This window comes from Hemicordylus capensis, chromosome 3 (assembly GCF_027244095.1).
Source record: "Hemicordylus capensis ecotype Gifberg chromosome 3, rHemCap1.1.pri, whole genome shotgun sequence".
NCBI lineage: Eukaryota > Metazoa > Chordata > Lepidosauria > Squamata > Cordylidae > Hemicordylus > Hemicordylus capensis.
The window spans coordinates 355,390,581-355,404,304 of NC_069659.1; the positions used below are offsets into that span (position 1 = coordinate 355,390,581).

General features: G+C 45.7%; 1 long non-coding RNA gene across 1 annotated transcript; it reads right to left on the reverse strand.

The window, feature by feature from the left end:
• Positions 1-3,423: 3,423 nt before the first annotated feature.
• LOC128349277 (uncharacterized) lies at positions 3,424-13,192 on the reverse strand. The gene is made up of 2 exons (XR_008318697.1): positions 12,900-13,192; positions 3,424-4,379 (listed from the first exon to the last, which is right to left on the reverse strand). It is a non-coding gene; the product is annotated as an uncharacterized LOC128349277 (long non-coding RNA).
• Between the last annotated feature and the right edge of the window lie 532 nt (positions 13,193-13,724).

Sequence of the window (13,724 nt, forward strand, 5' to 3'; positions counted from 1 at the left end):
CACACAGTAGGACCCCAGTAAGGCATGAAGTGGCGCCTTCTGCCAGGACGCAGACTGTGTGCCACCCTGGGCTCCTGCTAAAGAAATGGTTTCCATTTACTCCCAGGTCAGCTGAATGCTTGAGTTCTACTGACTTCGCCTTGCCTAAGTCTGCCTGGCACTGGGCTGTGCAAATATCTCTGAAGCAGACGGGGACGGGTGAGAGAAGACAGAAAAGAAGGCGCAGTCCAGAAATCCAGAGGCAGTTCCTTCAACACGGCCTTTCATGTCATAAACAGATTCAGCACCTCCGGCTCTATCCTGTGCCGGTGGTCACAGAAACCTTCCTCCTCCCCACAAGCACAACGATTTCCCTGAAGGATTTCAGGCGATGGAAGCTGATAACCAGGTGGCCGCTCAGCTGCTCCTTCTCTTGGATTCAAAACTTACTTCTGCGTGCATGTTCCACTTTTGAGAGAGTGGTGATTACTGAATTCCTACTCAATGCAAACAGGACCGCTTTCTAGGTGCACGCAATAAAGCATGAGGAAATGGAGGAGACTGCAGCCGCCGCACTCCTCAGGCAACCAGGGAGGCTGTTCACACAACCCAAAACTGGGTAGGACAAGTGTGCTACCCAGGTTTGGGAGCTGAGCATGCTCCCAATTTTCAGTTGTGTGGGAGAACACAACTCAAGAGACCCTTCATGAAGACTCCAGAGTGTCTACACTAATCATCCAAGAAACTCTTCAATCAATGCTGGAGCAAATTGTACTTAACGAAGACTAATCCTTTCTTCCTTCGAGGACTTAACTCCTGGCAATTGTATCTGAAATGCAGGAATGTTTTTGCTTGAGAACTCTTAAAAGATGCAATCGTCCCTAATAACCCTGCTAACTGAGCAAAGAGACACCTTCTAAAGTGGTGATTCTCTTATATTTAGCAGGGGGTGAGCAACTGGTCCTATCCAACCCCAGCACAGCATCCCTCCAGTGGCTGCTGCTGGTGTCTACCTTACGTTTCTTTTTAGATTGTGAGTCCTTTGGGGACAGGAGACCATCTTATTTATGTATTGATTATTTTTTCTGTGTAAACCACTTTGAGATTTTTGTGGAAGAGCAGTCTATTAATATTTGTAGTAGTAATTAGGAGAACATTAAGGCAATAGAGAGAAGGGGCGTGGTCTTTCCACTCAATAGTAGGAAACTTTTTGAGGATTCCTTGTGAATGTTTTTGAGGAGGAAGTGTATATCAGCTGCTACCTGTCAAGAAGGCAATTAAGAAGAATTAAGCCAGTACTGGAGCAGTACTTTGAATCAAAACTATAGATATATTGGGTGCTGTGAACCACCAGTTAACCACTGGACCCATGGGCTGGAGACTTTTACAGTGCCTACTTACAAGCAAGTTGCATTCAGCAAAGGCTTTTTCTAGCATTAAATGAAAGTTTCCTGTTTGGAGGTATGGCTCATTCTATTGCTTCCCTGGACAGCATGGCTAGGGAATTAGTTCTTAATTGCTTGTTAATTGCCCAATATTTAGTAATTTTTTGTTTCCCACAGCAGAATATTAAATTATATTATATTCCCACTTTTATTTCCTTTAGAGCAAAATAATGCTTTTAAAGTTGCATTTTAAGAGTGTTTATTGTGATTCCTAGTTATATCTCCAAAATAATCAGAGATGCAGGGGGCTCTGATGAATTGTCACATGTGGTTTGAAACATGTTGTGCATATGTGTACATCTGCGTGTGTGCGTATATGTGTTGAGAGAGAGAGGGAGAGGGAGAGAGACTGGCTATCCACTGTCCTTATCTTCCAAGACTAAGCCTTTCATGTTTAGAAGTTGCACCTCCTCTAAAGACACAGGTCCACTGTTTGGAGACACTTCTCCAATTTTAATTTTAATTTATTCATAAATGATCTAGAAGCAGAGGTAAGCAGCAATGTGGCCAAATTTGCAGATGATACCAAACTCTTCCGGGTAGTGAAATCCAAAATAGATTGTGAGCAGCTCCAAAAGGATCTCTCCAAACTGGAGGAGTGGGCGACAAAATGGCAAATGTGGTTCAATGTTAGCAAGTGTAAAGTGATGCACACTGGGATGAAAACCCCCAACTTCAAGTATATGCTGATGGGATCTGAGCTGTCGGTGACAAATGCTCTGTCCCTAGTAGACACATCTAGTAGACGTCAGGTGCTGAATGAATAAATGGCTGGGACCTAAGACCTTAAGACCACCTTCTCCCACATATACCTGTATACTTCATTCAGCACCTGACGTCTACTAGATGTGTCTACTAGGGACAGAGCATTTTCAGTTGTGCCCCCAACCCTATAGAACAGGGGCAGCCAACAGGGGCAGGCTCTCCAGCTATTGTTGGACTACAACCCCCATCACCCCCAGGCTGAGGATGATGGGAGTTGTAGTCCAACCAAAGCTAGGGAGCCTCAGGTTGGCCATCCTCTGCTACAGAATGCTCTCCTCAGGAAAGCCCGCCTGGCCCCAACATGGAGTCTTTTGATTTCTCTTTGACTTATTGATTTGTCAGTTGCTTTGCTATTTTGAAGGGGCTGATTTAGCCCCTTTATGTGATGCTTTATCTTATTTTGCTGCTATGTTGCTTCTTCTGCATTGTTTGGAGATTTGGCTGATGCTTTAAATTATTGATTTTATTGTTGTCAGCCATTTGGGCTTCTACTGAAGAACAAGCGAGACATAATTATGATCAAGATAAATAACCTGAAGTAAAAGGCACACCTGACGGTAGCCCTCCTTCCGTTTGCTATGCCCTTCCAAACTTTTGCCCATTACACAAATCATCTTCTAAGCAGTTGCTGTGAAAGGCCAACCCCAGTAGCTGTGATTCACCTGTTCCCTGGCAGGCCTTGAAGTTCTGCATGGCTTTGTCCCTGCCAGAGTTGGTGTCTAGGATCCTACCTTTGGCCTTGGGAGTGTGTGTGTGTGTGTGTCTGTGTGTGTGTGTGTGTTGGGGTCTCTGCGGGTGTGTTTTGTTTTGGAGTCGGAATCAAATCCATCCCTGCTGTATGTCACTAGTGCAGAAGTGGGCATTGTTATCTGAGTGATGCACTTGGTGCTGATTAGCATCCTGCCGCCCCGGATGGTGCTTAATTGTGCTGGCCGCTGGGTCTTTTTGTCTTTTGTCATCTTGCCTTTCTTCTGCTGTGCATCTGCTGGCTCTTATCAGCTTGACGTGGAGCCTTGAATCCCACAAGTGCTCATGGGAGACAAGGGCACTACGTGCCTGCTCTGATTCCCCATTCCTCTGGCCTTCTCTCTTGCTCCAAAGAATGATATTTCTCCAGGAACTAAAGGCTGTGGTTAGCAGCATAGGGGGTGGGGTGGGGGACCGAACCGAGAAATGCAGAGCCATAAATAACAATGAAGTAACTGACAAAGCATGCATAAAAAGACATCAGAAAGACCAAACAAAATTACTTTTAATTAACAATTGGGGCACAGATAAAACCAGCATTTAAATGCCAATATGCTAATGATTCTCATTTGGCTGCAGACAATATAATTGTCCCTTCCTTGTTTATTTCAGATATGTGACAACCTGTCTCTCCTTGATCTTCAAGATATCCCCCCCACCTCAATAAATAAAGGAAAATGTGTCAACATCTCCCCATAAACAACAAGACCTTTTCAAGCCCCAGGGTGGTGACTGGTTGCTGGTTAGCTCCTCCCAACTGACCCTCCTCTGCCTATTCCAAAATATGACAGACACACAAGATTTCTCCTAATGAACTTAGCCCCTCTTTTGATCCAATTGGGTTTTCCAGTTGTGCTCTTCTGGGTAACCTTGGAAAGTTCCTTAGAAGTTTAGCAGAGGTTCTTCAACAAGGAATTCCTTTTGCACACACAGAGTCCTTCCAGGGGTCAATAAGCTGCATGATATACACCAAGTATCTCATGCCCTCCCAAGCCTTCACACAAGTGCAAGCAGCAGGCCAAGAAGAACTTGATGGAGAAGAGGAGATGTGTTAGACTCCAGGCCAGAGGGCTGCCCCTTTAAATCTCAGGGGGGTGAAGGCTGGGAGCGGCAGTCTGAGCCTGGTGGTATTCAGAGCCCTCACTCCACCCTGGCCCTTGTTGGAACACGTTGCTCATTCAGAGCTCTCCATGGTGCTGCAGCCTTGACTGCCCCATTTTGCCTCATTTCCCGGGTTCCTGGTTTTGAGAGAGTACACATGGCAGACACAGAGGAGTTCCTTGGTAGATACATCAACATAGAAAGGCTTCCCTGAAGACAGAATGTTTGAAAACCACTGGGTTAGAGATCAGAAGCTGGTCGCTCTGGAACCAAACGTGCCCCCTGGGGTATCCAGAATCCCCTTCAGAAGGACATTATTCCAGCTTGTGCTGCTGCCACCACCTGCAGAAAAGCAGCAAAAACTGGTTTAAAAAGAGAAAAGGACAGAAACATTGCTCCAGCTCCTGCCACCACCATCACCACCACCACCAAACAATTTTAAGCCTTTTGCTGCATAACTTTACAAGAAACTTTGCAAGGATTTTTCTCCTCCGCCACAAAATCACCCTGTTTTATCCTGAAACCTTTCAGCACCTTCAAATTTTATCAACATTGCCCTTTTTGGCTCATTTTGTTCTGAAATCCTTCAGCACCTTTAAATGTTGCCTAATGTACACCTAGGAGAACATTCAGATCACTTCTGCTTAATACTTCTTAGCATTCATACTACACGTTTGGGTCTCTATGGCCATCTAGTGAGTTCTCAGCAGAGGCAACATGTAAATTGGACATCTATGCCAGGGGTTCCCAACCTGGGATCCCCAGATGTTGCTGGACTACTACTCTCATCATCCCCTGCCTAAGACCATTGTGACTGAGGATGATGGGAGTTGTAGTTCAACAATTTCTGGAGACCCAAGGTTGGGAACCATCAGAACATCCCAGCCGGATGAGGTCCAAGGCCCATCTAGTCCAGCATCCTGTTTCGCACAGTGGCCCACCAGATGACAGTGGAAGCCTACAGGCAGGAGTTGAAGGCATGCCCTCTCTCCTGCTGTTACTCCCCTGCAACTGGTACTCAGAGGCATCCTGCCTTTGAGGTTGGAGGTGGCCTATAGCCCTCTGACTAGTAGCCGATGATAGACCTCTCCTCCATGAAGTCATCCAAACCCCTCTTAAAGCCATCCACGTTGTTGGCTCTCACCACATCTTGTGGCAGAGAATTCCACAAGTGGATTATGCATTGTGTGAAAAAGTACTTCTGTTTGTTACACCCCAATCTACGTGGCTTTTGATTATTTATGTTTATAATTGATGACACATTTTTCTGCTCTGCTGCTTTATTCTTTGCTTCTTGTTTTCAAGCAGCTATTTTTGTTTTGTTGTCTGCGTTGTTTTTAACTGCTGACGTTTGCCAGTTTGAGTTATTTATTTTGATTAGTTAAATCTGGCATAAAATTTTAAAATAAAGTAACGCAGGGGTTCTCTAATGTGGGTCCCCAGATGTTGTTGGACTTTGGCCATTGCTAGGAATGCTGGGAACCTATGTTGAAGAGCCGTTGAAGGAATCCCTTAATAAATAAAGATGTTATTGAAGACATCTACCTGAGACCCTAGGAAGCACTGCCAGTCAGAGCACACCAAACATTCTCAAACTTGGACACACACACACACACACCCCAATGTTGTTGGACTACAACTCCCATCATCCTCTGGCCATTGTGATTGGGGATAATGGGAGTTGTAGTCCAACATCATCTGGATATCCAGGTTTGAGAAACCCTGGGGTACACATTCCCTGGGTAGATAGACCAATTATCTGACTCAGTATAAAATAGCTACAGGGGTTATTTATTTTATTTTATTTATTTATTTATCATATTTTTATACCACCTGATATGTAAATCTCTAGGCAGTGTACAAATCTCAACATTAAAATCACAGGTTAAAATACATAAAACACGATAAAAAACAATATAAAACAAATGATTAAGAACAGCCCTGCTGGATTGGGCCCAAGGAAGCCCATCTAGTCCAGAATCCTGAATATTATTAAAAGTTTGCGAGAACAGGAGAGTCTTGAGGGTCTTCCTGAAAACAAACAGAGAAGGAGATGCTCTTATTTAAGTAGGGAGCATTTTCCAAAGTCCTGGGGCAGCCACAGAGAAAGCCCGGTCCTGAGTCGACACCAGACAAGCTGGTGGCAATCGTAACTGGACCTCTCCAGAAGATCATAAAAGGCGGGAGGGTTTATGACAAAGAAGGCGCTCTCTTAAATAGATACTGTATATGTTACATTTCCCATGATTCTAGCAGGTCTGGACTGGGTCCAAATGGAGTTTAATGAAGGCCCCAACACAAAGATTCCTCACCTAAACTGGCAGGTAAGAACAGGGGAGTGGCAGTGGTGGGAAGTGGACCATTCCAAACCACCACCACCCCCAAAGTTGGGGGCATTTGGGTCCAATTCACTATGGGCCTGGGAGATGCTGAACATGATTTATTTCTGAAACCCCACAATTCCAAACCTTTCTGCCCCCCAGGTATCAGTTTTTCCGTTGAAATACATTTGCTCTGGTTTATTTTGGTGAATTAATGTTTCTGAGGTACAGATTTGGGCTTTGACTGCCTTCAAGGGCTGACTGTCTGAGTGGGAGAAAAAAATATCTGTAAGTGTGCTTGATTGTTTACCAGTGGAGGATATAATTAAAAATGTTTGGATGCAATTTCTTCTTCATAATGAATATTAATTAAGGATAGAATCAATATTCATTTCAACAAACAGAAAAGAGGGCATGATTCTAGATGTCACTTAAATGAAAAATGGAATGTGGAAAGGAAGGAAGGAAGGAAGGAAGGAAGGAAGGAAATTCTGCCATGAAAGTGGCAGTGAATGTAGAAACCTAGAACACTGAAACCAGGCCAGAGGTGGCTTGTGCATACCCGCCACCATGGACCTCCTGCCCCGCCCCATGTGTCTGATGTCAGATGCAGGGGGTGGGGTTTTGTTTGGAAACGAGGAGCGCACTTTTCCGTTTTGAGCTGCTTAGCCCAGCGACGGCTTCCCACTGGCCAGGAACATGTCTCCCTGACTTTTAAAGCAGGGAGAGTCGCTCCCGGCCGCGGTGCTGGTCAGGAATTTGCTCAGAAATGGGGCACACACCCCATTTCCAAGCAAGACCCCGCTCCCTGCGTCTGAAATCAGACACAGGATGTGGGGCAGGGGCACGAGGCATGGTCCTTGAGGGGCACAGCATGGGTTCTATGAGCCCATTAGTGTAATGATGGCTCTGCCCGTGATTGGAAGCTGCCTTACACTGAGTCAGACCATTGATCCATCTAGCTCATTATTGTCTACACAGACTGGCAGCGGCTTGCTTCTCCAAGGTTGCACGCAGGAATCTCTCTCAGCCCTATTTGGAGATGCTGCCAGGGAGGGAACTTGGAACCTTCTGCATGCAAGCATGCAGATGCTCTTCCCAGAGCAGTGTCATCCCCTAAGGGAAATATCTTACAGTGCTCACACATGTAGTCTCCCATCCAAATGCAAACCAGGACAGACCCTGTTTAGCAAAGGGGGCAATTCATGCTTGCTACCACAAGACCAGCTCTAGTGACTGGTTTCCTCCAGCAACTAGCCCAGAGAAGGAGGACGGGGAAAAGACATTCCGGCTTTCATAGCCCAAAACAATGGCCTTGATCCAGCATGGGATGGCCTCCTCGTGCATGGCCATTTCCTCGCAAGTAAGGGCCTACTTTCAATGGGGCCAGGAAATGGATGGGGCTGGAGAGCCATGTATAAAAGGCAGAGGAAGGGAGACTAAGACTGAAGGACCTCTGGGACGCCCTCGTCAGAGGAAGTAGCAGCAGCAGCAGCAGGAGATAAGGGAACTGCCCATAATCTCCTTGTCTCTCCACCCGCTTTCCTCACTCATACAAAATGCCCAGGGAAGTGCCCAAAGAAATGGCAAAGCCAAAAGAGAAAAACCATCATGCAACAGAATACAAAGCCGAGCTTCAGTCCTCAGATTCCCTTGATGGTGGCTGGCGTGCCTTTTCCCAGTCATGGCAGGGATAAGTCCTCATTTGGAGGCGCCTCCTGAGGGTCCCCCCGGGATGTCTGTAGCATCCTTTCTAGCTCCAAGAGAGATGCAGCCCCACCACCACCACCACTTTCTGACCTGACCTGTTACGACAGGCCAGAAGGAAACAGCACTGTGAGTGGCGGCAACATTCAGTGTCTCGTTGGAACCAAAAATTTCCACAAAGTGAAATCCCAGGAGGGCTGTCAGGGCTCCCCCAAGGAGAAATGGAAATCTGAAGAGGGGTTTCTGGGTTTCTCCCAAGGAGGAAGATAAATAAAAATGTTTCTCCCCATCTGATGGACAGAAGGGACAATACTTTTGTACTATCAGGACTGAAAGGAACTGATTTGGCTCGCATGAAAGTAAGAAACCAATCGGAGGCCGGATTCTTACTTTTAGCAATGCTCTCTCTCAGCTCAGGTGATTTGTGAGTTGCCAGTTGGGTGAGCCAAGATAATCAGCCCAATTGCAGCTGCTCAGCTCCAGGGACTCTCGGCAGAAAAGGAGTTGTTCAATGGGATGGATGCATGATATCCATGAGAAGTCGGAAAGGATTGTCTGTTTGTCCTGGGGTTTCAGCATTGTGTGTAATTAAGCCCCTTCACCTTTGAGAAGAAATGAGCAAAGAAAATGACTCTCGGTTTCTTCCTCTCTCTTTTTTAAAAAAATGGCATTCCTAATATTTTTCTTAATCATCAGGAAGACATTAGTAGAGCTCATTAGTATTTTAAAAATGTGTTGTTGTTTTCCTGTTGACAAGACTGGGGAACTTGAGATGACTAATGATCCCCCATACTGGGACAACACGTTGCCCTGTCCTTTGATCTCTTGTCTGAAGTTCAGGCAAACCTGCAAGCTCTGGAAAGTTCTTATTGCTGAATCTCAGAGCAAGCCATGATAGCGGGTCATCCATGATAAATGCTAGAACCATTTGGAGAGGTCTGTCTGCTGTTGCCACCAGTTCGTCCGCTGGCTGCTGTTGTAATAAGAGCCTCCCCATCTCTGACCACAGTCAAGACATGTCTGTTCACCCAGAGTTTTAATTAGGTTTATAATTTTAATCGTTTTTTAATGTTGGGTTTAAAATGATTTTAAGGTTTTAAGTGTTTTAATTTTGTTTTATTTGTATTGTTTTTGTCGTACACCACCCAGAGATGCAGGTTTTGGAAGGTATGTAAATATGTCTAAATAAAATAAATAAATAAATAAATAAATAAATAAATAAATAAATAAATAACAAAACCCCTGCAAAAATATCACCTCAAAATCTCATTAACTCATGCCGGTGGGGAGTTCTCTTCCCCCCAGACATTTGTATTAAATCCCTGGCTTTTGTCCAGAAAAGATCTGGGGGGAAATCATGAGTTGTGTGGTGGTCTCTACTCCCAGTATGTTACTGGTTTACAACTGGCACAACTGCTGGAGGTGCATCTATCATGGTAGGGCTGTACTTCTTTATCAATAGGTTGTAAGCACTGAATATGCACGAATAGCAGCACACACCTGCTTTCTTCTAATAATCCAGCCCTCGTTTGCTAACAATGCACTGTTAAAGCCACATGCACAAAACTTAGAGGCTGTTCAAACAACCAAAAGCCCCCCTACACACACACACGGGGAGGCTTGCAGAGGAAGGAAGCTGAAGGCTGCTTTTCCGCTTCCTTTCCTAATAGAGCATAGGAATATAGGAAGCTGCCTTAGACAGAGTCAGAGCCGTGGTCCATCCAGCGCAGGAGTGAAAATAAGAACAGCCCTGCTGGATCGGGCCCACGGCCCATCTAGTCCAGCATCCTGTTTCACACAGTGGCCCACCAGATGCCGCTGGAAGCCACAGGCAGGAGTGGAGGGCATGCCCTCTCTCCTGCTGTTACTCCCCTGCAACTGGTACTCGGAGGCATCCTGCCTTTGAGGCTAGAGGTGGCCCACAGCCCTCTAACTAGTAGCCATTGATAGACCTCTCCTCCATGAAGTTATCCAAACCCCTCTTAAAGCCGTCCAGGTTGTTGGTTGTCACCACATCTTGTGGCAGAGAATTCTACAAGTTGATTATGCATTGTGTGAAAAGGTACTTCCGTTTCTTGGTCCTAGATTTCCCGGCAATCAATTTCATGGGATGACCTCTGGTTCTAGTGTTATGTGAGAGGGAGAAGAATTTCTCTCTATCCATTTTCTCCACTCCATCCATGATTTTATAGACCTCTATCTTCTCTCCCTGCAGTCGCCTTTAGCTAAATAGGAACATAGGAAACTGCCATATACTGAGTCAGACCATTGGTCTACCTAGCTCAGTATTGTCTTCACAGACTATGGTTGTGAATAGCCCCAGGTGTTGTAGCCTTGCCTCATAAGGAAGGTGCTCCAGGCCCCTGATCATCTTGGTTGCCCTCTTCTGCACCTTTTCCAGTTCTACAATGTCCTTCTTTAGATGTGATGACCAGAATTGTACGCAGTACTTCAAGTATGGTCGCACCATAGTTTTGTATAAGGGCATTATAATATTAGCTGTTTTATTTTCAACCCCTTTCCTGATTATATCTAGCATGGAATTGGCCTTTTTCACAGCTGCCGCACATTGAGTCAACACTTTCAAGTCCAGGTATACTATGTCAACTGGATCACCCTTATCCACACACTTGTTGACACTCTCAAAGAACTCCAAAAGATTCGTGAGGCAAGATTTACCTTTGCAGAAGCCATGCTGGTTCTCTTCCAGCAGGGCCTGTTCTTCTATGTGCTTTACAATTCTATCCTTGAGGATGCTTTCTATCAATTTGCCTGGAATGGACGTTAAGCTAACAGACCTGTAATTTCCCGGATTGCCCCTGGATCCCTTCTTGAAAATCAATTTTACATTTGCTACTTTCCAGTCCGCTGGTACAGAGCCTGATTGCAGGGATAAGTTATATATTTTAGCAAGGGGGCCAGGGAGTAACTAGGGAAAACGGCGCCCGGGGCAAGCACTGAAATTGCGCCCCCCCCCCCCCGCCGCACGCCCCCCGCCACCCCCGGAAATATGGAAATGTGTCACAGCCATAGTCAAATGTGGGTTGTGGGTTGCATCCGTGCAAGTATACTGGGACAGGAAAAAGGAAACATGAGGCTACAAGGCTCTTTAGAAATATATATTTTAAAGAAATGTCTTGCACAGCAACAGCCTAAGTTTGCAGTCCTCATGGCCAGAAAATAAATGCTTTTAAACATAGTAATAGGTTTTGTGTCCCAAAATGGAAAAGACAAGACAGGTATTCAGAGGCGTAAGTAGGGAAAATGGCGCTTAGGGCAAGCACTGAAATTGCGCCACTGTCCAAGCAGGAATGATGGGACTTGTAGTCAGCAATATCTGGAAACCCCCATTAAAAGGAACACTGTACTATCTAGACATGGTTGTTGATCAAAACCTGAAAACAGGAGCCATCTCTGTAAAAGACTTAGAACAACAGTCGGGAGTTATGCGAGGATTCCAAGTATCATTTTCTCTGTCTCATCTCATTCTTTTTTAAAAACATGACTTTGTCCTAGAGGATCACCTGCCCAAATAGCCACTAGCAAAATAGGGGAAGAAGAAGGTGGTGGGGTGTGTGTGTGTCTATAAACCAGTGAATGATTCCTGCCAGCCTTTGTCTTATGATGACTGTTGGCTCATGATGGGGTATATGTGCATTCACCACACTAGTGCTTACTTTGACACCAAGAGGGAGGAGGATACATTAGTTTGCCACACTAGACAGAGGCATTTGCAACAGGAGCAGACAGCCAAGTTCTGCCAGGGCCAAAACCAGCCCCTGCCAGACTAAGAAATCATTGTAATTTGCCCCTTCCTGTCACAAGCAGTGTGCTGTTCTTTTCTTATTGACTCTAACTCTCAGATATCCCAGTCATGGATGGAAAATTCAGGGTCAATTTACAAGAGACACATTTTCTACATGGAAGTTTCTTCTGTGCAGGTGCTGTGCAGAAACCCATGTGTAGTGATCAATACATATGTAACTATTCTGCCCGGGGCATAGCAAGGTTGGAATGGGTCCAGAGACAGGATTTCAAAATGGGCCCCCAGCCCCTCAAAGTCCAGGGCCTCCGCACACCCCAGGCCCCCAAGGATTTAAGTCTGATATTTCAAAATAAGTCTGCTGCCTGGAAATACATTTCACTGAATACACACAAAAACACTTCACAGTATATAGTGATATACATTGAGTACTATATATTTGTGCTACTTTTAATGCCTAGAACACACTAGAAAGATGAATGATTAAAATGGGCCCCTCGCTGCAGATTAGCAAAGGAGACTTTCAACCATGCAGGGTGAGCCTATGTTTGTTTTCTCAGAATTCTGAACAAATTCAGTCAAGTTTGATTGCAGGAGGTTTTTCACAGGAGGCTTTTAAAGCCCTTTAAGACGCATCTCCTCTGGAATGGAGGTGCTGCATTCACATGTTGGCCAGATTTACCCTGAAGTCCCTGCAAGTTATTGGGGAGCAGTTCACACACAAGAAAAATAAAATAAAATAAAAGCACAAGACATGCTTCACAGTTCTCACTCAGACCTTCTGGATTGCAAAACAACTTGAACATAAGTGCATTTATGAATGAATGAATGAAAATAAATAAATATTTGTTCCAGAAGTGTTTGTAATTTTCTGACATGAAACAAGCCACCTATAGGCCTTTTTAGATAGTTTTTGTTTTTAAAGCCAGCACATTTTTCAGTCTGTTTTAAATTAAATATTCAGAGACTTCTCAGTCTCGCCCCACCCCCCACCCCCCCATATCAAAGCCCTATAGCAAGCAGATCCCTATCTATGGGGGTAACAACCACAAAAAGGAATTCACAGCCTACCTAGCAATAGCTGTTCTGGATGGTCTGGTCTGGGCAGAGGGGCTGCTGCCTGCTTCCTCCTTCCTTCCTTCCTTGCTTGGGGCCTACTCGAGTTCAGGCTTCAGGGAGGCCTACTCCGAGCAGGCCTCTCTGGAAGCCCCACTGCCCACCCGCCGATCAGCTGAGAGGCGCCAGGGAGAGAGGAGGAGCTCTGCAGTTTGCAGGCCTCTTGGCCGATCAGCCGGAGCTGGAGGCAAGTGGCTGAGGGGCCCCCCTGGGGCTGGGCAGGTGGGCAGTGGGGTGGGGGTGGCAGGGACTGGTATGGCGCCCCCACCTCAATAGCGCCCGGGGCACGTGCCCCCCCTGCCCCCCCCCCCAGTTACGCCTATGGGGCCAGCAATTTCACATTGGAGTTCTTGGAGGACTCTTGGATGGATGCCATCCGGCCCTGGTGATTTGTTAGTTTTCAGTTTTTCCAGACAGTTTAGAACATCATCCCTTGTCACTTCTATCTGACTCAGCTCTCTAGCCTCCATCTCTAAAAAGCCTGGTTCAGGAACAGGTATATGCTCAGTATCCTCTGCCGTGAAGATGGACACAAAGAACTCATTTAGCTTCTCTGCAACCTCCATATCCTCCTTAATAATCCCTTTCACTCCCTCATTATCCAAAGGTCCAACTGCCTCCCTGGCAGGTTTCCTGCATCTGATGTACAGTAATCCCTCGACCTACGAACTACTCGACATCCAATGTTTTCGAGTTACGAGTGACAAAAAAGACCGGAAGTAGTTGCCGGTTTAGATTCAGCTTACTCGACCTACGAATGTTTAGATGCGGTTTCCTCAA